The 26,194-nt window shown below is 36.0% G+C and overlaps 1 pseudogene; it reads left to right on the top strand.

Annotated features, from left to right (window-relative positions):
• The window catches only part of LOC140593750 (glutamate dehydrogenase 1, mitochondrial-like), a 118,547-nt pseudogene extending 93,435 nt beyond the window's left edge, over positions 1-25,112 (top strand).
• The last annotated feature ends 1,082 nt before the right edge of the window (positions 25,113-26,194 follow it).

The following is a 26,194-nucleotide window of genomic DNA, read 5'->3' as shown; positions in this document are numbered from 1 at the left end:
TATTTTCCAGTGCCCAGTATACTCACATTGGAAAAAAAATTTAATTCACTTAAACTGTTCTCTTTTTCCCCACTGTCCATTATGTGGTTTCCTAATTAGAACTTTTAATTTTGTTTAAAAAAATAAAAAGCAAATATGCTAGATTTGTGTCCTTTTACCCATAGCCCCCACAAGACTGGTATCATGTGGGTTATAATGTCATTTTCCTAGATTAAATTTGACTATGGCAGACATCTTAGCAGCATAATATCTACTACTAATTTGTTAGCCTTTCCAATCTAATTTGAGCAGACTGTAGTCCATGATAGAATATCCATTATTTGTTTTATAATGAACTCATCATTGTATTTATACAGGTGATAGTTTTATCCTGGAGACTTGTAGACATGAAAAATTTTATATGTGCCTACCCAATCTTTTCCACTCATAGACAGAAACCAAATTGGCAATCATTTATTCCTTGATTCTTTTTTGAACATCAGAAATGAAGGTGGGAGTTTGGATATTTGCAAGTGGGAAATACATTAGTCGAAAAATTTTTAAATATGGAAAATATATGAGTTCCTAGTTATTTTTAAAGATTAATTCATTTAGTTTTAGGGAGAGGAGGGCCCGAGGGAAAGGGAGAGAGAATCTCAAGCAGACTCCATCCTGAGCAGGGAGCCTGACACTGAGCTCAATCTCACAATCCTGAGATCATGACTGGAGTTGAAATCCAGAGTCGATCGCTTAACCAGCTGAGACACCCAGATGCCCCAACAGTTCCTAGTTTATAATTAACTGTTTGTGAAATACAAAATATGATAACTATTGCCTCAGTAGAATCAGTGGCAGGAAACTGTTCTTTTAAGGCTAGAATCCACGTGGATAATATAATTAAGATTTAATATAGAGATCAGAGATAGAATGAAGAATCTACTATAATCAAAGTTATGCAACTTAGAATTTAGAAATTGCTGATTCTATTTATTGAACACATACTATTTGTCGAGCAAGGAGCTAGCAAGGGACTAAGTAGTGTGTATAGGATATAATTACCTTATTTGCACAAGCATGTGAGGCATAAATCTTAATTACTGCATTTTTAGAAATATTCACATAAGGCCATGAAAAGGTAAGAAACTTGTCTGAATCCACACAAAGCTGATATATTGCATGTAACGCAGACTAAGAACATTAGCAAATATGTTCGAGAGAATGTGTTTCATGTAAGGTAGCAATGTGCAAGCCCCATTTAATAATGATGATGGTGATGATGGTGATGATGATCATCTGTGTTTTTTATCATTTGTGCGAAATATGTAAGTACTTTGTTGTATGTACATTTAGGAATATACATATGTTGACATACCTACACAGATAAGGATAAGTTTATACTGTACAGAGTAGAGAGGAGGGATGCAAAACAAATGGAAAGTCAATAAAGTGGAACAAATATGGAAAGTGATCAAAGAAAGACTGAAAACAATAGACCAAAGCAAATTTTTGGATCTAGTTGTTAATGAATTGAGCAATACTATTAACTCCCTACTGAAAATGAATTGGCTATAAAACCTAGAATGACAAGTATTTTAGAATCACAATTTTATAAAGTGTTTGAAGATGCTGGCAAACTTTTCTGAATCAAGTTCTAATAGAAATTGGCATAGTAGTTTATGTATTAAAATACTAATAATTAAAATCAATAAAATGCAATTTTTTTACAACTGAGACTATGTGCTTTTGGAGATAAAATAACGTAATGATATATGTATACTAATGTCAGTGAGATCATTAACACTGCATTTTGTCCACTAAAATTTTCACATCTAATGTAATCAGGAAGTAGCGACAAGTAGATAAATTCCTTGCCTTTCCGTCTAAAATTAGATGGCAATTCTTACTGAGGCCACAGCAGCCACAGGCACTCGTGCATCCCAGTTTTATTGTTTAGGTATAACTAATTTAAACTTCAGACCCCATTCTTTAAAACAGTGACAATTTAAGGAAGTATCATTTTATAACAAGTCATTCCAGAAATATCACGCAGTGGATGACTTAAACTTTAAGAATTTCTAATAATTTTCCAATGAATGTAAAAATTAGCAAATGTCAGATCATCAGTGAAAGGTCAGGCTTGTTCTGGATTTCAAAAACATACCTCTATACCCATGGTGCAATTTGTATACCTTCTAATTCTTTTGGAACAAGCCAATTAATATGTTGTGTAAACTACAATGCAAACTATCCTAAGGCCGGGGGAATTGATTTCACTCTCAGTTCTAAGGCTGCTACTGATACTTTGAGAAAGTAAAATAATAATAATAATAAATAATAATAATAATAATAATAATAATAATAATAATAGTATTCTTGACTTTAAGCCATTTTCCAGCATCCTTGCCCAAATGGCCTTTGTGTTTCATTTGAGTATGATTCATGTGGAAAGGAGCTAGTATAAGGAGGAACTTCCCAAAATGATTGCTATTTCTTTCAGCACTTTAGTCATTAAGGTTCTGTTGCCTTTTAATCACAATCCCCAATATCCCCCCTCAAATCTTAAGAGAAAGGTAGAGACCCACGTATCATTATATGCAGTTGTCACTAATGTTTATCTACTATATTTCAGACGCTGTTATACACTTTATTTACATTCTGTTAAACCTAACAGTAAATTCACAGGGAGGGAAGGCGGATCCCCATTTAACTTGTTAAAGAACTGATGGTCAGAGAGGGCACACCATTTTCCCAGAGGAACGAAATTAAGAGCTGGAATTGAAACCCAAGTTTGGGTAATTTCACAGCTTATTTTCTTAACCCCTTTACCTGACACTTGTCACTTGGGGGATGGAGGTTGCTGAGTATCTGAACTCCTTCCAATGTAGAGAGAACTTACTGTATTATAAAACTCAGTGGCAGCCAATCCTCTCTCCCTCAGTAGGAAATGAAATGCCTTGTTCTTGCTTTTCCAGTATCTCCTTCCATAGAGAATAGGCATATGACCCAAACTCCACTCAGACTCACTTGCCCAAATTTGGAGATGTGAAACCATGATGAAAAGAAGCAAAGATTAGGAAGGGTTAATTCAGTGTTTGTGAAATTGAGAACTTCATGGTGAGCTCTAATAAATTGTTCATACGCTATGTAAAGATGTCTTCTGGTTCACACAGAGAGACACCAAAATATGTTTTAAAAGAAGGGAGGGATTTTAGACCTTCTGAGTAAGAGCTCTTGTTAGCAGGCTAATCAAAGGGGGTAGTTTGTGGATAAGGAAAGTCTCCTATTCTGGGATATCTACCTCAAGAGAAAGAACTAGATCATCCCTTCCTGTAAACAATGCTTGGTGTATTAGAAAAAAAATCTCCTTTCATCAACTTGTATTTCTTTCCATAATAGTTCTGTGCTTCAGATCTTGGCTGAATAGATACTGCAAACCAGAGATGTGCTGCCAGAAACTTTTTTCTAGTTATCATCAATTCACAGGATTGTTTTTAACTCTCAGGTAATTTCGTATTTTTAACACTTTCTGTCACCCTTTATGAAATGTGTGCAAATAACAGCTGGGCTATTATTTTAATGTACATTGAAGCACACACAATTCATTTTTATGAAACAAAAACCACTGAAACATTGGAATCCTCACCTTCCCCTTGCCTCTGCCTATAATCTTAAAAAGATACAGAGCTATTAGAGGGGAAACATTTGCAGTTATGTTGCCTAAGCCATTTTGTCATCGCATTTCCAATTATGGGAGAAAAACTTAGTTGAGTTATCATCAAAAATGCAGGCTTTTAATAGATGTGCCAACAGAAGCAGTTTTGGGATTAATTTATATAGCTGTCATTAGTTGCAACAGGACCTATCTATGGAAATCTTCCATTAATCTAGGAAGCCTGGCTGAAGAGAATCCAGAAATTTGAAAACCCATAATATAGGGAGTTTAAGTTACCAAAAGGATGATCATAAAAGTTTAAAGTTTGGGATATATTTTTGAAATATATTCATATTATATTGTTAGGCCAAAAAAATAACATAAAAGGAAAAAGTCTACTTGGTGGTAGACTTTCTATTAGTGTATAATATGTTCTAAATGCCATTACTAGAGTTTCTTGGGAAATTCTGATGACAAATATATTTGAGCATTTTTAATAGCAGTGTAGGGATTTGGGCACTTTCTGGGCTGCCAACACACAAGGTATCATCTCTTCATTTAAAGATGCAAAATCAAAGAACTCCATGAGCAACTATTTATTGAGTATTATGATATTTAAAATGCATAACTTGATGACAAGGAAAGTAGAGATAACAATTAGATAAGGGAATAATCATGTATCTGTATGAAGAGACAAAAAAAACATAGGTGAGATATATCATTTGTTCTGGCAAGAAATACATAATCCGTCATTAAACAAATAGGTAGCAATAACACAAGAACCACTGAAGTTTTAGAAATCCCGTTTCTTTCTCCTTCAGGGAAGGGAAATGAAATAGGAAAGGTTGTCCATGAGTAGGTGGAAGTGCTTCATATAAGCACTTGGAGATGGCATATAAGGCAGTGAAATCACAAACATACATTAGAAACACAGTACAGTACACAGTTTTGTCAGCATGTAGTTGTCCCAATTACCAATATTAAATCTAATGAGTCGGTATAGACTATTATATATTTTCCCTAGCCAACACCCCCAAAACACAGCCTTTTAATAATTATTAGTATTGCAAGATATAATCTGAAGATTTTAAACTGAAGTGTTACTTTTTCATGCTTTTTTTTCTCTTTTCCATGGTCTCTCACACATTAAGCCAGTGCATGTATTGCCCCAGGAAAAGTGATGATCCAGTCTGATAAAGAAATTACTTCTCAGTTTTAAATTTCAATGTTTATTTTTTAAGCCCTTGGCAGAAATGGTAGTGCTTTTGATATGCTCTTTTTTATTTGGGGTGTTTATTTTTAATTCAAAAAGTAGAGCATGCAAGGTAGATTGAGATGAAACTCAGAAGGCCTCAGACTATATGGCCCTTAAACCATAAAATTGAGAAGAATTCCTGATAGCACTATCATTTTCCTACCTAAAGGAGAAAATAAGTTAGCCTCCAAGCATGTGTTAGAAGAGTGAGAATAAGAGAGGTCTTGAGTAGAATTTAGACATAGTGAATATAACAATTACAACCTCCTGCTTTGATTCATTTAGTCAAATCCAAAGAGATGGTTAAGGGTATGAATGGAAATTCGTAGATACGTTTGGAAGTATCCTGGAACATATGAGCTTCCTTTATAAGGTAAAACCTAGAAATAACACAAAATTGATTAATTTAGGATGGAATAATCACAATCTCTGAGTGAAATGTTTAAGGAAAGAATGCCTAGGTGATCCAATAGTTCTGAATATGATACAGGAAATAATCTTTAAGCTTTTCCATGTCTGCTATAGATTTCAGAGATAATGAGGATGCTGATAGTAAAGTGATGATGATGGTGAGATAACAGAAACTTCTAAATTCTTATTAACCATTTTGTAATCCCTCTAAATGCTCTGTAGAATATTAGTTTTTATTTTCCGTATTTACAAATGGAGAAATTTTGTCACAGGGATGCTAAGAGAAAGCCTCTGGAACAGTAGAATCTTTGAATTTTTGATAAAAAAGTCTCAACCAGCTATCTGGTAGCTGGTCATGAGTAGAGTTATCATGTAGAGTAGAGTAGAGTTATCAGCAGCAGGTGAAGGAGAACAGAAACCAGCAAAAGGTTCAAAGTTTCAACAAAGACTCGGAGATCAAGGATATCACGAGCAACTGACTCCCTTGGATGACTCATCATAGTTGATGGGGAAAACAGAAATGATTGGGTCAGCCTGTGCTACATCTCACTAAAATAACCAGCAACCTCAAGAACTTACTCTAGTCAATCTAATACTTGATTTTGGATAGACAACTTAGATTTTTAAATAACAAAAATTTATTTCTCACTATAAATTTTTATCCATAAGGGTTAGGAGAAGATGTCTGCTGTTGCAATCATTTAGGAAGCTAATAGAGCAGCAACTGCTGCTCCATTTTGAATGCTAACACTTGTCCTAGCCTGTTACCCACCATGCCAACCACAGAGTCCTTTATCTTTGTGAGGATTCTCCTTCTCCATTATTTCCCCTTGTCACATCTGAAGTGGCTACTGAAGAACATTCCTTTTTTGCTGTCCAAGCAATTTTCTCAACCTTCTCCTCCCTATAATATAGCAGGTGTTAAAGGTCATTTTAATCTTCAAATAGTCACCAACCCACGAAATGCTTCATTTACTTTCCATAACCAATGTAGATATCTGCTACATGCTAACAAGTACTTTTATCACCTCTCAACCCCAATAGTTATTCTGGATATTTAGGCAATATATTCTGATAAGATAAACATACACTTTGAAACCAATATGACTTCACACCAGGTTCTGTATAAATTCAAATATAAATAAATATAGAACATGTCTAAAAATGCACTTGAGATGATCACTGGGTGTTATATGGAAGTATTGAATCACTATATTGTATACTTGGAATTAATAATTGCACTGTATGGTAATTAATTGGGATAATTGGGATTTAAATTTTTTTTTAATGGCTTGGAAATAATCCTGAGTCTTCTCTCCTGCAATGTGGCATCCTCCGCCTTCTTTGCTAATGCTGCCATTCAACCTGTGACTTTCTAGTTGCTTTTTTGCCACTTGCTGTATGAATGTGTCTGTTTCGAAGTAGTCACCTTCAAATATGAAGGTATGATGAGGGTGATTTGCTGTGAGGATAATGGTTAGCATCGATGGGACTTTTTTTTTTCTCATGTCTTTTAATCTCACCTATTTTAGGGTAGATAAAAATCTTAGTTTGATCTGGGAGGTCTTGTTCTATGCTTGTTTGCCAAAAAGCAATTATTTACACTACCTTCTTTCCATATCAAATATACTGTCAATAGGTTGATACTTTGCATGATTATTACACTATGATTATCATATCAGTGTAACCGTAGGCATATTGTTCTAATTAAGAGATTTTTTTTCCAGTTCACTGACTGACGCTATTTTAAGTTCTCTAGAAGCAAAGATAAAGGTCAATTTTAATGACACCACATAATGAGGTACTCAAATTATCCTTTTTCACCAAACCAAACAAAGTTATGTCTCTAATTCTCTTTCTTCTTAATATGATGTGTTTGCACATATAATACCCTGGTTTGGAAGATTATGACTATTATGTACAAACTACCTGATTGTCAGGCTGAACAGAGGATAGCAGGCTGAACCGGTCAGTCCTGTTTTTTTTCCAGAAGGCTCAAAAGGTCCTCAAAATAATAGAAACCTGATTAATGTCAAAAAGATACTTCAGTATACCCGCATGAGCACATTATCTTAGGCAATGTGATACACAGAGAGTGTTGAATTAAATACATATCTGCTGAAGAAAATTAAACTGGGCTTTCTGTTTCATTAGAAAGTAGAGGCTCAATTTTCTGCTCAGACTGCCAGGAACTCCACCAACTTTAAAGAGAGAAGAAAGCACTTTTAGAGAAGATGCGTTTTAAAGGTAACACAGCGAGGGGTTCAACTAGCGTGGATATAAACACATTGAATGGGTTTGATTGAGCAACTTCCTTCGGGGAATTCCAGCTTTCAGTTCTCCAATGGTCTTCAAACACTTGGAGTTTAGAGGTCAGAAAGAAGAAAAACTTAGCACTCAAGCAAAGTAATCACAGTTGTCTTAGCAGCTGGAAGTATGCGAACAAGTGCACTGACATTTACAAATCCTTTGATTGCTGGAGATGATTAGGTGACCTTGTTAGCCACAGAAATTCTTCCTGCTTCCTCTTAGCAACTGGAAGCAAAACAGCCATAGGCTTTACCTTCACTATAGCGAAATGCAAAGTGGAAGAGGTAGGACACACACACAGCGCTACATTCCTCAGAAGAGGCATTTAAGTGAAAAAAAAATTAATTTGTCAAACCTCTCGTCACTTCCTGAAACATGCCACAGCCAATAATTTCAGTACAGAAATTATTATGAAATAACACTCTACGAACGTTTGTTTTTTTTTTTAAAGGAGGTATAAAAGGCAGATTGTGTAGGTCTAGAAAATATATGCATAGCAGAAAGGAAGACAAAGCCTAAATTAAGAAAAAAACTCCTATAGTCTGACTTTGACAGTTAAATTTAAGAGACAGATAACCCTGGCATTTTTTCCCACTTACATCTCCAGCATAAGAGGTAATTGGAGGCAAGAGAGATCTTACTATTCTCTCTTTCTCCTCTGAGAATTTCCTTCCTCTGCAGCAAATTTTATCCTTTACTTTTTCTTCCCAATTTACTATCAATCCCTGGTTTATATATAGCCTGTTTAAGTATGTATTCAGGAAAATATGCATCCATCATTTAATCTTTGTTGTGAATATAAACCAGACTCTTATTACTCCTAGAAAATGCCGGCCTTTTCATCTTTAATCTGATTGTGGAATAAAGAAGTCAGTTGAATTCCGGGATCCATGAAAAGATTTCTGGGAAAAGATAGGGGAATGCTGACACGTAGATAGAAGAATTCTAATGCTGTTTTGCTAATTACACACAAGAGCGGGTCTGTCCATGGGAAAAGCGGGTCTAAGTTGATGCCTTCATCAATAGCAGAAATGTGGTCATGCTGCTGTGAAGAGAATGCAAGCAGGAAATGTCAGCTCTACTTACTGGAAGACGTGTACCAAGGAGTAGACCCAAAAGGCAATCACCTAGACATCCTTCACGAAGAAGTTAACTAGGCTGACTTTGAACATATCCATTGAAAATCTAGAAGTTAATAAATCAAAGCACCAACGTAGGGTAGGAATTGCCTTCTCAGGTACCCTACTTAGCTTAAGACCCACCCTGGCTCTACCACTTACAAATTTGTGAGAAACATGGCAAATTATCTAGCCCCCATCTCTGTACAAGTCATGTCTCTTGCAATAACTTGTAAGATTGTTAGGTGAATTAGACGTGATCACACATAAGCATGCCTGTCATATACTGTTTAAGAATTCACACATTTTCTTCTCATACCCTGTTTTAATTGGGTTTATATTTAAACATGAAGCAGATGAAGAAAGAAGTTTTTTAAGACCAAGTCTTCTAATACTAAGGAGCAAGGCCCTGCTAGTGTACCCTCAAGTCATATAGGGAAAGTCATACTTTAGTGTTTTAGCGAATATGCCAAAGGTTTCTTTGGCTTGTTTTATTTAAATGGAATTTAATTACAATTTGTGTCATGGATCAGAAAATCGCTAATTTTTTCATACCCATAAAATCTCTGAAATGATTAATTTTGTTTATTTTTACTCATCTGTATCATTAAATCAGATAGTTTCAAAACTGAAAGATTGGCATATTTATTCTTATGAATTTTCACAGTTTATTGTAAATATATAACTGCTAACTGTGATCACTAGCACAATAAGACTACACAGAAAAAAATCAGAATTCATTCTGTTCACACTACTTATAGAAGAGCTGGGTATTCACTATTTGTAGGCCATTCCTTAGAATGGTATTTGTGTTTACTTTAGGGTATAGCTTTGAGATTTGGAAAGGGACCTTGATGGGGTGCCTTTAATCTCTGTTAGTTAAGCATCTAACTTCAGCTCAGGACTTGATCTTGGGATTGAGCCCCACATTTGGCTCCATGCTCCACAGAGAGTACATTTGTCCCTTTCCATTTCCATCTGCTGTTCTCTTGACTCATGCTCTCTCTCTCAAATAAATAAATACAATTCTTAAAAAAAGCAAAGAGACTTTGAACTTTGGAAGGGACCAATTAAAAAAAAAGAAAAAGAAAAAAGCAAAGGGACTTTGAGTTTGCCAAAATGTTGTTTCAAGGATAGATGATAACCCAGTGCTATGCCAATCAGTATATGGGATTTTCAAGCCTATAGATATGTTTCAAGTTAGATTGATTAATGAAAAGTTCAATATTTGGATAAAGACAAGAGATCTGATACTCTAATTACTAACGGCAGCAGTATTGTAACCAGGAATGGAGCTACACAATTAAAAGGTCAAGCCAACGTAAACAGGGTACAGAATGCTAGAGAATTGAAGTAAATTCCTTTACCGGACATGCCTGAAGATAGCTCTGCTTCTAGATTTTCCATTTGCAATAACCTGATAAATTCACTTACTCTATAAGCCAGTCTGAGCCTGGTTTTCTGACACTTGCATTTGAAAGAATCCTTCATCCAGCTCAAATTTAATAACACTTTCCTCAAATTTATTCTGAAACTACTTTTAGAACGTCTATTCTTTCTTTCATATTATTTTCATGGTTTTCAACAAGTTGAAGTCTAGACTTGTAAACTTGCTTTTCAAGGGTATTAACAATCTAACTCTAGTTACTTTCCACCTTCTGCTCTTTTATAGAAAAATCTCTGCCTCAGCTGAACTATTTTATCAACACCTCTAGCACATTTCAGGCACAGTCCCATCCTAACATTGTGCATTTCCTCTAGCACATAGAATGTATTCTTAAAGGGCTTTCCCTCTCAAATCCCAAACCACGCCCTTTCTATAAACATTCCTCTAATGTCCTTTGTGCATACTAAATCTTTTCCCAATACGGGGCACTTATTCTGCATAGAGCATATTAGTCAAATACCATTTCCCACATACAACCCCAGTTGTTAAGGACTGTTAATTTTGTTATCATTTTCTTCTATTTTGCCTAAAACAATTCTATGTACATCAAAACAACTTTATTGAGTTATTTAATTTACATATGTGCTTTTTTGGGATTCATTTGAAATGCAAATTGGAGTGTACATTCATGCTACTAATTAAATGATTTTCTGAAATTTCATATAGTTCTCATGCATTTTGAGGTTATATAAGTTTTGTTGTGTTTTCCCCTGATTCAGTAACTGTTAAGAATTTAGAGTTGTCTAAACATAATAGAAAAATTAAATAACAGAAATCAGGAAAATAACTCAATTGAGTAGGCTGCTCAGTGGGGATGGGAGAGTTTTTCTAAGACAGGGTGTCTATGTGGCTCCTTAGCTGAGGAAAATTCTGGTAGTCCTATTGTACTGGCATTCCATCTTTGTTAAATTTATTCTAGATTTTTAATTTTAACAAAATATTATAATGAAAAGTTGCATTAAAGTAAGGTAAGGTGGATTTGGAGAACTTCCTTGCCATCTGTTAATTCATCAGATTCACGTTCAGTAAAAGGGCTTACTCTTTGGAACATAGTTTAATCTGAAAAATAACCAATAGGAACTCAGCTCCGTTTTCATGAAACTTTCACATGGAATCTAACTTAGTCCCTTCTCTTTATGTAATAAAAAATGCAGAATACTCAGACACTGACAATTATGGACAGAGATTTCTTCCTAGTCTTGGGCAGTAATAGAGGAAGTGCTCAATACTATGGTCTGCCAGACATTACATGTACCAGCAAGTTTTGCCATAGTTGATGCTAATCTTCCAGCAAAACTAAGCTTTCATGTCAATGTAGTCAATGAGAAATGTGGAAAATTCAAGATTAAGAATATAGAAAGCAAGTATAGAAAGCAGGGGCTGAGAAGTATAACCAGAGACCTATAGAAGCTCATGTAATATGCAGTGAAAGTATATATTGATTGGCTTATCTTCTTTGGCAACGCTTCTTATTTATTCATCAGTTGCTTATGCATTTTGCAATAAAAGTTTTAAATAAGAGCAATATACCTTTTAGCAGCAGTGGTCAAAAAAGTAAATATTTAATTAAAAAATAATTGAATTTTCATTCTTCAAGAAGGCAGATAATGAATCTATAATTTGCACAAAATACAAGTTAAATTTACTTTCCATGGTGGAGTTAGAGTGTTATTACTGATAATACAAAACTATCAGACACAACACTGCTGAAAACATCAGCATCTATTTCAGAATTAGTAGAAGCTTTAACAAGATGTTATCAAAGATGTACATGTAGAATTTTTTAACACGCAGAATTTCAGAAGATGCATTTATATTTTATTCTATGAAGCATGCCTTTGCATTTAAATCAAAAGCATTTCTAAACTAGTTTTGTTCATTTTGGATTCCAGAGTGTCCTAGGTAGAAATAAAAAGTGCTATTTTTTGGCTCTATTAGCAAAAGAGAGACTTTATAAACAGTTAAATAATACTAGTGTCATTAGATGCTTCAAAAAAATTAACTAATTCTAATAATGGCTTAATTTGTTTTTTCAAATGGCTCATGAAATCCAAGTAACACTTTTAGAATTTTAGTCTGGAAAAGATTAAATGGTTGATTTATTATAAATGTTGTGAAGTCAGTTAAAAAGCATATATACTTATTTTTGTATTTATATTATGAAAACAAACTTTAGTAGAGCACAGTGTTGGCTCCCTTAAAAAAAAAAAAAAACTATGGTATTCATCATTCTGACTGACTTATTTCACTTAGCATAACACTCTCTAGCTCTGTTCGTGTCTGCAAATTATAAGATTTCATTATTTTTATAGTTGAGTAATATTCCATTGTACTTATGTCCCACATGTTCTTTGTCCATTCATCAATCAACGGACACTTGGATTACTTCCATAGTTTGGCTACTGTAGATAATGCTGCTATAAACACTGAGTTAATATTTTTGTATTCTTTAGGTAAATATCTAGTAGTATAATTGCTGGATCATAAGATAGTTCCATTTTTAATTTTTTGAGGAAACTCCATACTGTTTTCCATAGTGGCAAACACCAGTTTACATTCCCACCACACTTCGAGAGGATTTTCCTTTCTCTACATCCTCACCAACACCTAGAAACAGACTTTTTTTTTTTAAGATTTGCTTATTTATTTTAGAGAGAGAAAAAGTATGTGAGCAGGGGAAGGGGCAGAGGGAGAGGGAGAGAGAGAATCTTCAAGCAGACTCCCCACTGTGCACAGGCCATATGTTGGGCTCAACCTCATGACCCTGAGATCATGACCTGAGCCAAATCCAAGAGTTGGATGCTTAACCAAATGAGCCACCCAGGCATCCCAAAACAGCCTCTTAATCATAGAGAACAAATTGATGGCTACTAGTGGGGAGGTTAGTGAGGGATGGGTTAAACAGGTGATAGTGATTAGGAGCACTTGTGATGAGCATCCGATGATTTATGGAAGTATTGAATCACTATATTGTGCTCCTGAAACTAATATTACACAGTATGTTAACTAACTGGAACTTAAATAAAAACTTAAAAAAAAAAAAAAACAAACCCTGTGTAGCACAAATTAACTTAATTTCAGTGAGTACAAAGAGCTGACACATCCCAACAACTTAAAATTCTGATGATCAAGATTAGAAAGAAAGATTATTATTTACACAGAGTAACTAAACTAGAGCTATTTTGTGAACATTTGTGATGTGGAACATTAAAGAGGAATCAGAATTTCAATTCTGGCCTTGTCTTGGATTGAGTTTGCCCTTATACTATGGACAAATATAAATTGGACGTAGCATAGGAGACAGAATTTTAAGACTTTGTTTGAGGGCAGTACAGAGATTGTGGAGGAGAGGACAAAATAAAGATGTGAGCCCTGTGACCAACCCAGCCTCCAGCCTTAGTGCATTCTGGAATGATGACATCAAGAGGATCACAGGCTGAACAAAGCCATCTTCCTGAGTGAGGGATAATGAGATTGGATTTTGAGGAGGATGAGTGACTTGTGTTTGTGGAAAGAATACATGAGATGATGGAACTATATAGAAAAGAACCCCAGAAATATAACCCCAGTCTCTTGATGCTGCTGTGGAGTACTAACCTGTTTATGCCAGAGCTGGAGTTCCACAAGACCAAGCAAAGAGGTACTGGTGAGTGTAACTGGAACAGTTTTTAGACCTTGCACACTGCTGAAAAATATTCAAGTTTCAAGTAACAACAGGAAAGAGATCTTAAATACCCAGGGCATTCAGGGGATTTCTCATGATGACAGTGCTTCAGCAGTAGAGCTAAACCAGCTTGACAACAAAGCCCTATAAAAGCTTCAAAGCAGCAGTAATCAAACTACCTGCAAATAATTAACTGCTAACCAGAACAAACTATGGCAGAACTCAAACAAATAAAACAAAATATACGCCTGAATGATTAAAATTCACAATGTTTGTGTGTGTGTGTGATTATATTATTTTTCTTAAGATTTTATTTATTTATTCATGAGAGGCACAGAGAGAGAGAGGCAGAGACACAGGCAGACGGAGAAGCAGGTTCCCTGTGGGGAGCCCGATGTGGGACTCGATCCCAGGACCCCAGGATCACACCCTGAGCTGAGGGCAGATGCTCAACCACTGAGCAACCCAGGGATCGCCATTATATTATTTTAAAAATATTTTATTTAACTTCAATTTGCCAACATATAGTATAACACCCAGTGCTCATCTCATCATATGGCCTCCTTAGTGTCTGTCACCCAGTTACCCCATCCCCCCACCCACCTCTCCTTCTACAACCCTTTGTTTGTTTCCCAGAGTTAGGAGTCTCTGATGGTTTATCTTTCTTCTTCTTCTTTTTTTTAATCTTTCTCTTTAATTTTTCCCCACTCCGTTTCCTCCTTTCCCTTTAGTCCCTTTCAAAAGCTAAAAATGTAGAGAAGCAAGAAGTAAGGACCCAAAAGCGAGTGGGGGAAAATCAGACAAAGGAAGTAGGCTTAAAATGAAAAGTGATGACAGAATTAACAGATAAGGATTTAAAAATAACTATCACAAATATATTCAATAAGGGGTGCCTGGGTTGCTCAGCTGGATAAGCGTCTGACTCTTGATTACAGCTCAGGTAATGATCTCAGGGTCATGAGATCAATCCTCGAGTTGGGCTCCTCACTGGGCATGGAGTCTGCTTGAAGATCTTTCTCCCTCTACCCTCCTTTCTCCCCATGCATGAGCTCTCTCTCCCCCTCTCTGAAAAATCTATATGTAGATATAGATATATGTTTCAATAACATTAGCATCATAAGTGTAGTCCTGTAAGTATATATAGGCAAAGCCATGGAAGATCCATAGTCGATCAAATGAATACCTGGAGTTGAAAACCATAGTCACTAAAATGAAGTTTCCTGGATAAGCTTAAGAACTGATTGGACAGGGATCCCTGGGTGCCTTCCGCCCAGGGTGTGATCCTGGGGTCCTGGGATCAAGTCCCACATCAGGCTCCCTGCATGGAACCTGCTTCTCCCTCTGCCTCTCTCTCTCTGTGTCTTTCATGAATAAATTAATAAAATCTTTTTAAAAAAGAAAAAAGAACTGATTGGACACCACAGTAAAAAAACATAGAGTGAGCTTGATTTCCTGAAAATATAAACTATGCAAACTTGAACACAAAAACTAAACGACTGAAAATTAAATAGACATAGTGACATGTGGCACAGAGTATGTCCACCATCTGTGATTGCAATCGTACAAATGGTGGGAGTCAAGGGTGGGGAGAGAGACACGGAAAAAAGAAAAAAGTTTCAGTGTTAATGGAAACACAGGGAACTAAAAGGATAGTGTTTCTCCTACTATGAGAAAAGGGGATTTTTCTCTGTTCTGTTTTTGTTTTTGTTTTTGTTCATTTTCATTTGGCTTTCTCCTGACACGTAACGCCCCTCTCTCATCTGGCCTGAAAGTTTGTCCCTTCAGATATTTTGAGTTTAGCTCTTTTTAGCCTGCTTTCATATTTAGGTTAAAAATCTGGCAGATTCTGTGGGGGGGGCAACTTGTTTGTAGAGTCCTGTCTCTTAAGCATCAAAATAAATAAATAAGTAAACAACAACAACAACAAAACTAGAGAATTTCATTCTTGTTCCCAGCATGCCACATTCATACATGGGTCTAGCTTTTGGCAAAGCACAGCAGGGGAGAAGACACTGCAAGTTCTCTTCTTCAGGTTACAAGCCCCTGCAGCTGTGAGGTAAGGCCCATCGCTGCCTGTTTTCCCCAGTAGGACACTTCTGTCATTGGCAGGGAACCAGATCCTTGGTCTTCACCAGAACTAGAGCAAAGTTCTCCCAGGGATGAAAATGGCCAATCAGCTCAGCTCAGCGAAGCAGTGCGCTTCCCTATCTAGAATTTTACTTCATGGAAACTTCTTTGCAACCATGGCCATTCAGTGTTTTTAACCAAATGGATCATGCAATTCATTCCTTTCGTTTTAACTTTTTTGCTCATCTGTCTGTATTTATTTGGATGCGGTGGCTTCCCAGTATCTACTATATCTCACTCAGAAGCAACTGCTTGTCCAGGCATTTTCATATTATTCTAGAATATGGCTATTATTATCATTATTTCAAGTTTCCAAAAGAATTAACTTTAATCTGTAAACACTGATTTAAAAGGGCAAGGTGATTGCAAATGAACTAGGAAAGACTTAAATGCCCAGAACAAGATGAGCTGATGGATGACAATATACGATGTTACAGTCTTTGGAAGAATAAAGAAATCATTCAAATTACAAGATAGTTTTTTAAGTAGAATAGTTGGCCGTGTTCTATCCCTGTGCGTTCCCTGCATCTGAAAGGAGAGCTTTTCTTTCTTTGGGACTAATACTGTAAAGAGTACCAAACAGGTTGCTCCTCCTGCTTTTTTTTTTTTTTTCTCCCCTCCAATCTGAGAGTTTCATTAGCAGTGGATCCAAGGGGATTGTTTGTAAGAAGAGGAAGTCCATCCCAAAAGCTGACTGGACACACATTCTGCAGATAATTCATCAAGGGCTTTCTCAGCCATCCACTTCTCCACTAGCGATGAGAATTTCCTATTTACTAGGTTTTTTTTTTTCTTTTTTTCCGCTGTTATTCTTCTGGTGCTGGATTATTACCCGCCTCACCACATCCTAGAAGTAGAAGAGAAGAGTCTTTAGAAGTAATTCCACAGTCAGATGAGAATTTTACTGAATATCTAATTCACACCAAAAGGCTTGGGCCATTTTTTTTGTATCTCTTAATAGAATTTTAAACTAACTAGCTTTCTTTAACAGTTGATCAGCTTATTTTAGGAACTATAATTTTGTAAAAATTTAAGTAGGATGACATTTTAATACTTGAGAGAGTGTTCTTTGAATAATGGGCATATCCGACTCATGAACAAATTATTTCCATCTCATTTCATAGCTACATAACATAAAAATTGTATTTTGCTTTTTATAACCAGTCCATTGTAACAAAAGTAGCAACTGGAGTATTTATGAACAATTCAGAATTGGAGATATTTTAAACTGCAAAGAACATTTTTGTCATATTTATGTGAGGAGGTAAATGTGAATATAAATTGATGATTATCTAAATACATACCAGTGAGTTATTTAAAAAAAAAAAAGGAATTAGGCAATAGAAATTGAATGTCACCTCCTGAATAAATTCTTAAAACTAAAAAGAAGTAGCATTTAATGATGCAAGCCTTTGTTATTTGGGAAATTATTTTTCTTTAAACATTTTATTTTGTGATAATGTTAGCTATTATGTGTTACATAATGTTATTTTCATATCCTAAACATGTTTTTAAACTATATAAAGCAAAGCAAGACATGCACATCTTTATAAGAACCAGATACGAAAACATTTGCTAGATTTTGATAATACTGGCTCATTGAACATTTGTATTATTCACCTAACGTGTCACACATTGACATAGTTTATATGGGGAAATAAATATGACAAGTGTTTTCCAAAGCCTCATGATCTCTCAGGCAAAACAAACAAATAAAACAAACAAAACAAAACAAACAACCAAAAACAAACAAAAAACCCAAAGAGCATGCAATTTTAAGGGCATATAAGGAACGATAATAATATACATGTAGAGGTACGTTAGGACAAAAATACATTTATAATGTAGGGATTGGTTGAATTTCCTCTGAGTCCCTTAAGTAAGAGAATACATCATTGTGCCTTGCCACATGTAAAAAGACTTTTCCAGGCATATAAGGAGCTAGCCTCTAGACATCAACAAAGGCAAGGAATCAAATTGGAAATAAGAAAAAGAATGCCTTTTTATGGACCTCTAGGGCTGGGGGTAGGGGTCAGAGGATGTGGAAAGACTAAAGATGGAGAAGTATTGAGAAATGTTTAAGCCAACCCCCTCTCAATGAAATTTAAACATAGGTATCTAAAATGTGCCTTAGCTGAACTCCCCACCCCTCAGATGGTTCCCAATTGTGCCAGATTGGGTAGGAATACAGCTATGCGTGTGACTGTGTATGAGCCAAACTGGGGAGGGAGGGAGTCCTTGACCAATTCTCAATTTCTCAATGCAGAGACTGCAGGGGGCTGGCTGTGCAGCAAGTCTGGTAAAGGAAGGCAGCTTCTCCTTGTGGGTTCTGCTGGGCAATGCCTTACAACTGCCTACGGTTGGTCCTGAAAGATCACAGGCTGACTGGATATGGGCCAACGGCTGGACTCCTCAAGGAGAGGAAGAAAAAGGGAATGGATAATTTTGAAAACCAGGGTACTGTAGTGTGCCTACAATACTGAGTGTATGAGGACAGTGGTTGGAGGGGAGGCCTCAGGTTATCACGCTGGATAGACAGGTTGAGGTCAGGCTGTAGAGGGCTTTTGCTGTGATTAGGCTTTAAGACTTGGCCTTAGTGGATCCTTTGAAGGAGTCTACCTGTTGTACCTGGAAAAATATAGCCTGGTTAAACTGGATGCATAGACTTGGACAATTTATCTCCAAAAGGGGGAAAAATAACTTTATTGATTGACAGTTTATCAATACTGATTTAGAAACAGACTCTAAACCCACGCCAAGTAAATTAAACAAAATAGGTAAACTTTTGTGCATTGATCATATGAACTAAATCTATCATTTTTCAACTATGTTTTTATCTTATTGGAACAAGGCCTGAGAAAGAGACTATAGTATGTTTAAGTTTTGTAACCATTGCCAAATATTTTAATTACCTTATGGAAACAAACATGTTACTCATTGAAATCAGCACTTACCAGAATTCTTTTTTTTTAAGGGATCTGTTTTCTTTTCTTTTTTTTTTAAATTTTATTTATTTATTCATGAGAGACACAGAGAGAGAGAGGCAGAGACATAGGCAGAGAGAGAAGCAGAGTCCATGCAGGGAGCATGATGTGGGACTCAATCCAGGGATTTCTGGGATCACACCCTAGGCAGAAGGCAGACACTCAATCGCTGAGCCACCCAGATGTCCCTAAGGGATTGGTTTTCTTTCTTTCTTTCTTTCTTTCTTTCTTTCTTTCTTTCTTTCTTTCTTTCTTTCTTTCTTTCTTTCTCTTTCTTTCTTTCTTTCTTCTTCTTTCTTTCTTTTCTTCTTTCTTTTTTCTTATTTATTCATGAGAGACACACACACACACAGAGAAAGAGGCAGAGACACAGGCAGAGGGAGAAGCAGGCTCCATACAGGGAGCCCAACGTGGGACTCGATCCCGGGTCTCCAGAATCAGGCCCTGGACCGAAGGGAGCGCTGAACTGCTGGGCCACCTGGGCTGCCCGGGATCAGTTTTTGATGCAAAAAAACCCTCAATGATGCATGTCAAAGGCTTTATATATATTTATGTTACATAATAGTCACAATAATCTCATAAGATAGTTATTAAAATATTTTTTCCTTTCATTGTTTTGTTTTTTACAGATGAGAAAGCCCGCACTCAAAAAACCATGGTAACTTATCCAAAACAGCACAATTAGTAAATAGTATACATTGACCACCAAAGTAAGTATCTCTTAAATAGTCCTACATTGCTGATACTGAGACAGCTGTTACCTTTAAACATTTTGACCTAAAAGCAGACATTTCTTATCTTTCCTATGCTGTGTGTGTTTCTGTGAAGTCTATTCATTCCTTTGGTTTTTATCTGCTTAGAATGCACCGCTTAAAACATCTTGGAATTTAGATTATTTTTCTTCTGCCTCCTTTTGATGGCTTCTGTATGGTATTGATAGTGATTACATGGTGGAATGGGGAACATAAGGAAGGATGAAGCATAATCGGCACATATAATAAATGTTTTTGAAAATGATGCTACTGATGAAAGAATCACGGGAAATAGTGGTAATATGGAAAAAGACAACATTTCATAAAACTCTGAAAGATAACCAGGTATAACATCAGTTTTCAATCTTTTCCATAATGATAATGAGAAAGAAATTCATTGGTTAATTGGCTTTAGTTTAGCTGTGTGTAGCTGTCATTTATAAACCAATGATTTCAAAAACAGAATAATATTAGCAACATAGTGCTATTGGTGTTAAGGTTTTTTTTTTGTTTGTTTGTTTGTTTTTGTTTTAATTTTCAGGGTGTTTTGCCCAATACTGCTGCTTCTGTCCTTTTCTGCATTGATATTCAGGATATACATGGTAGGACCTTATCTTTGAGGCAAGAAAGTGTTATCAGATTTAGTCTAGAGACAGACAGATCTGGGTTCTTTTCCTGGTGCTGGAATACTCATAATCTGAAGAATTAGTAAAATGGGAGCAATAATATTTATCTCAACAGGGCCATTGTGAGGCTTATTTGAATTATTGTAGAGAAGTAATGTCTTAGAATTACTAGCCTGTACTAGTCACTCAGTAAATGGAACCTGTTGTCGTTATTTCCACCCATGTTCAAATTCATAAAACACTAAGATAAATATCTCTTAGCATATATCCATTACTATGTTTGTCCATTACTTTGTTTTGGCAAAGTAGCATTTATTAAGTTATCTTATATGTGTATAATTCTGGGCTGGGCAATTTCTCTTATGTTTTCCTATTTCATCCTTACATCAGTGTTGTCAGGTTACCATAATTTTATTGATTTTACATACAAGAGAACTAAATTCTAATTAGGTTATAGAACTTTCACAAAGTTGTATAGTAGGTAATAAATCTGTGATTAAAGTATGAGTTTGTCTGATATGAAGACTAAGCTTTATTTCGCTAGACTAGCCTCATGATCTTTTTTTTTTAAGATTTTGTTTATTCATGAGAGACACACACACACACACACACACACACAGAGAGAGAGAGAGAGAGAGGCAGAGACACAGGCAGAGGGAGAAGCAGGCTCCATGCAAGGAGCCCAATGTGGGTCTTGATCCCGGGACTCCAGGATCACACCCTGAGCTGAAGGCAGTGCTAAACCGCTGAGCCACCTCGGCTGTCCTCATGATCTTTTTTAAATCTTTAAGTCATTATCATCTTTTATTGTCTCATGAATACAACAAAAATATAAGAGAAAAGATGTTCATCAATATAGTGATGTTTTTCATGCTCTCAGTCTTCTGCCACAAACCCAAGAGTTTCTATAACTCAGTTATGAGTTTAATAGGAACTAGCGTGTATAGCGTGGTTGAATTTGTCTTTTACCACAATCTGAAAACATTTTATTTTCCTTAATAGTTGTACCACATGCCAAGCCAAAATCTAGCAGTTATTATAGTCTTTATTCTTTCCCACAGGCCTATATTCAAGTCCTGAATTCTATTCCTTGTCGCTGTGCCCTTACTTCTCATCTAAAACATCACAATAGTTTCTGTATGTATCTTCCCATCTCCTGCTCAGTCACCTCAAATACACCTTCCATGATGCTACTGAGAGATGAGTCTGAAGGGCAACAGTATCATGGAAGTCCCTTCTTGAAGTTTTTCAAAGGCTCTGTGCTATCTAAAGGGTAAAATCCAAAGACTTCAGCAAGGCACCATCTACAATGGGGCTCCTTTCTTGTCTCTTTTTCATCCATCTTTGATATAAACACTATTGTCATAAATCTCTCAACTCTCTCTACAGCCCAGAATGCCTTTTTCTTACTGATTTTTCTCATCAACTCTTATTTACACTTCAACAGGAAAGTTGCTCAGAGGAAGCAGATCTCCTTAATTCCAAGTATCGCATTCAGGGGTATTCTCAATGTTATGTAGAAATATGATATGGATACATGAATAAAAACTACGTGGAACCTGAAGTTTATAAGTCATGTCAGATGTCCTACATCCAGACAACACACACAAAAGCTTTTGAAATTCATAGATTTGATATAAGAAAATATTAACATGAAAATATTTACTGACTTTTGTTTTCTGTTATTTGCTTTACCTAGAACTAATAACTTAAAAAATTTATTTTATTATTATAAATACTAGTATGATATTGGAAAATATTACACAAAATGTATAGGAAATAGTGCACACTTGAAGAAGACAAGTGATACTTGCAGGGGCATACAAAGTATGGTTTTATTCTATCCTGCAAAATAATTTAATAGTGAAGTTTTACAAATGTTATTCTGGACCACATCAATTAAGTCTTAGTAATCTTCAACATTTGCTTTTTAATCAGGGTTAATAATTGCTTCTCTATTTGAAAAATAAATGATTAAAGAGCTTTAATTATTAAAACTATATTTTATGAATGAACATGGATTAACCTGGAGGACATTATGAAAACTAAAAAAGCCAGACACAGGAAAAGAAATAGTGCATGATCTCATTTACATGTGGAATCTCAAATAGTCAAATTCATGGAAGCAGAGAATAGAATGTTGGATGTCAGGGATAGATAGAATGTGGGAAGAAATGAGATGTTGGTCAAAGGATTGAAAATTTTAGTTATACAAGATGAATTAGTTCTGGACATACAGGCTAGTGATGACAGTTAAATATATTGCATTGTATACTTGAAATTTGCTTAGGGGATAAATACATGATGGTAAGTATTCTGAGGTTATGGATAAGTTAGTTTGTGGTGATCTTTTCACCATGCATACATATATCAAAACATCAGGTAGTACACTTTAAATATATAGTATTTTATATGTTAAATATACCTCAGTAAAGGTGTTTTAAAATGTAAGCTTAAGAATTTAAAAACAAACAAAAAAGAAAGAACATATATTTTTAAATTCCACTGCTTGTTGTTAAATTGAGAAACCTAATTTAACCTAAAACATGTATCAGATATTTGGAATATCAGCCTTTTCTTCACAAAATTTAACTCTTAGAGTGTCTGGGTGGCTCAATCAATCAAGCGTCTGCCTTCAGCTCAGGTCATGATCTCAGGGTCCTAGGATGGAGCCCTACATCGGGCTCCTTGCTCGCGAAGAGTCTGCTTCTTCCTCTTTCTCTGCCACTGCCCCCCATTAGTCCTCTGTGTTTTGCTTTCTCTGTCTCTCTCAAATAAATAAATAAAATCTTTAAAAAAAATCAACTCTCATGAGAAGAGAAAAATTGAATATACATCATATTTATGCCCATCAAGTTTGTTAGCTGAATGCAAGTTAATAGACATTAATGAACACTTTAATGCTTTTCAAGGCTCACCCCAGACTCTAGGGGTGGGATATAAGTACTTTAACATGTCTATTTTTGAGCAATGTGAAATGCATCTTTGTTCTGATGTATGAGGTTAAATTGAGAAATATTTAATGATTAAAAATAAAAAATAAAACATTCCTGAAAATATTCTAAAGTCATAGATGTAGATGTTTAATGGGTTTTCTCAGAAAGAATCATAACATCCACATGTCTGTTTAGTGGAAAAAAAAACTTTGTCAAATCTGATTCCAATTAGAAGTGACTATTTCCTCCCACTAAAATCATTAAAATTCTCCTTTGTTCAGCACAGCACAGCAGAAAACTCAGTGCAGGGAAGTAGAGAGCACATTCAGCAATGGGAAGGGGAGACAGAGAGAGTGATAGACAGAGAGACAGTCAGAGATTGGGATCTGTCTTGTTCACTGCACCTGCCAGGTCATGAAGAGCTGCTGGCAACTCAACCTTCGTAACAGAGTAGTGTTGGGTAAAATTTGAGAAAATTCTCAAGTAGAAACTGACATTTAAGGAGGAGCAGCAGAAAAACAATATCCCAGAATTGATTTTCTAGGGAAGAAATCATGTGGGACACACAATGGGGCCAGTAGGACATGGAAAGAAAATAATCAATTGGGGATGTTCCCATGTCCACACTGACCAAATATCCTCACTGCTGTTTGGGTGACCTTGGAGTTTGTAGAGACTGTCATGTTTCAATGTATATATCCCTGTGTACGTGGGTAGATGAGTAGATATCTCTATGTCATCCCCATTATGTGGTGTGAATTTGTTTCTAATGAAAATCCTTATTGTTTAATCCAAAGACTTCAGGACTTATAAAATCCTGAACAGGTGTGTTAAACCAGAATATGGACCAGATCTGCTTCATCAGTGTCAAGAACTGGGTAAGTGAGAGAAATCAGCTAAGTGGAACCTCTTAGTATGCAATCTTAACAAGTTTCTTTCCTGGCTAAATGTGCTACACATTCTATTTTAGCTTCAAAAATGCCTTTTCTTATGTTCTGTTGCATGTAATCCAGTTCAAAGAAATTCTCAGGCTCTTAAAATGTCTGTTCAGTGACATTCCTATTAATGTATTTTTAGTTGGTTTGTTTCATGCAAAGTTGTTCTATTTCTGAATTTCTATCTTTGTGGCAGGACAGCTTAACTGTCCTGTATATGCAGGAGAAGTTGGACAAGACATATGTGATGAGTTTATGAGACAGAAAAGTCTTTGTCATATAAGGCTTGAATGGAGCATCTTAAGTTTGTGTTCATGCAGTTTAACAGCAGCCATTCCCTGCTTGAGGCAATATATAGTTTATTTCTCTTTCGTTCTTGGTGGCCAGTACTCCTTAGGAAAGCTTCCTGAGAAATGATGGCCATTAATATAAATTTGAAGTCAGAGAAAAGATGAACACTGAAAATCCTCATGCTGTGCCAGCATGCTCTGACAGACCTCTGTGATTTAGCATCCCTCCCTGACAGTATGAATTATAATTAAATCACAGACATATGGAAGGCTAGTAACTGAATGTCATTTGAGCTGTCTACATAGGGAGGAGGAGGTATGAAAAGAAAGACATGGAAATGTGTTTCTAAAATCATTTCTGGTTTCAGAACGTGAATTGAAAGGACAGTGCTACAGGTGGATGCTGTATTATGTAAGAAGAGTTGCTCTACAAGAGATCATCACCTTGCCATCCCCCTGCAGGTGACCATTTTGAGGACAACAATCTATGTAGCCTCTACCACCTGATTCACCTGTTGGATTCTAAAGACCAAGGGATCCTTCTGGAGCAGGATCTTGACCTGACTCAGAGAATGGTTCGTAATACAAAGACTCTGGATTTCAAGCTGAATGCAATCCTGTGGTGAAACTTTGGAACTGCCTCCCTTACGGTGGAGGTGACAACACTCCATATAAAGTATCATCCTAGAAAGACGGGAATTGAGTAGTGAAAGGAATGATAGCAGCAGATTTGGCTACCCAAAACCTCTCATAACCCGTCCTTCTTTCTTCTGGCATAAAGGCCAGAGACATGAATTATCCCATTCCCAAGCCTACTATTACTGTTTCTGGTTAATGAATTGACAGTGGAATCACTGGGGGACAGTTCCCTCACGTAAAAGAGAAAAATTTCACGGCCTTGTTGACCATTTGGTCCCTCCTCTGGCCCACCATATAGAGTGTGTGAATAATGAGAGTGGAACACCTATTCTCTGCCATAAGGTATGAATATAAAGCCTCCATAATCAAGGTGGTTGAACGGAGAGCTTGGGTTTGTAATGCCTTTATTGAACTGTTGCCATGTCCATGACTTCCTGTTATATAAGACAAATAAGTCCCTAAGTTATTTCCCATTAGGATTAAATTTAAGGAAAAATTCCAGCCTTTAACATTCCTTTCAGAGTTGAGCATGATCTGAAGAACTGAATCAGGTCCTTTCTCCATTTATCATGTTGCCTGCCAAGCCCACCCACCCTCATGTTGTCATCTTTCCTTCCAATGAATTTGTTGGGATTTTTCAGGCTTTGCAGTCTTCACATATGATTCCTTTGGTCAGAACACTCTCTTTTCTATTTTTTGGCTGATTACTACTCAATTTTCATGCCTCCCCTGAAGTTCCTCTTACTCAAAGAATTTTTGCATGGATCCTATCTTAAATGGAATTTTAATGGCATATTTATGTGATGATTTCTTTAGTGTTAAGTCTTCCCAACTAGCTGCACGTTACTTGTTTACCTTTCTCCCTCTCCAATAATTAGCACAGTACCTGACACACACTGCACATGCTCAGTAATTATTTGCAGAATGAGTAGATGAAATAAAACATCAGTCAATTTTCTTTAGATATACGACTTTGTGGTTTCATGATAACAAGATGCAATTTCATTGGAAAAGAGAGATAATCACATAGAAAGTCCTTGACCTCCGAATATACTGTTTCCATACTTAA

Source organism: Vulpes vulpes, chromosome 8 (genome assembly GCF_048418805.1).
Source record: "Vulpes vulpes isolate BD-2025 chromosome 8, VulVul3, whole genome shotgun sequence".
Taxonomy (NCBI): Eukaryota; Metazoa; Chordata; class Mammalia; order Carnivora; family Canidae; genus Vulpes; species Vulpes vulpes.
This window is presented reverse-complemented; position numbering and strand designations above follow the sequence as displayed.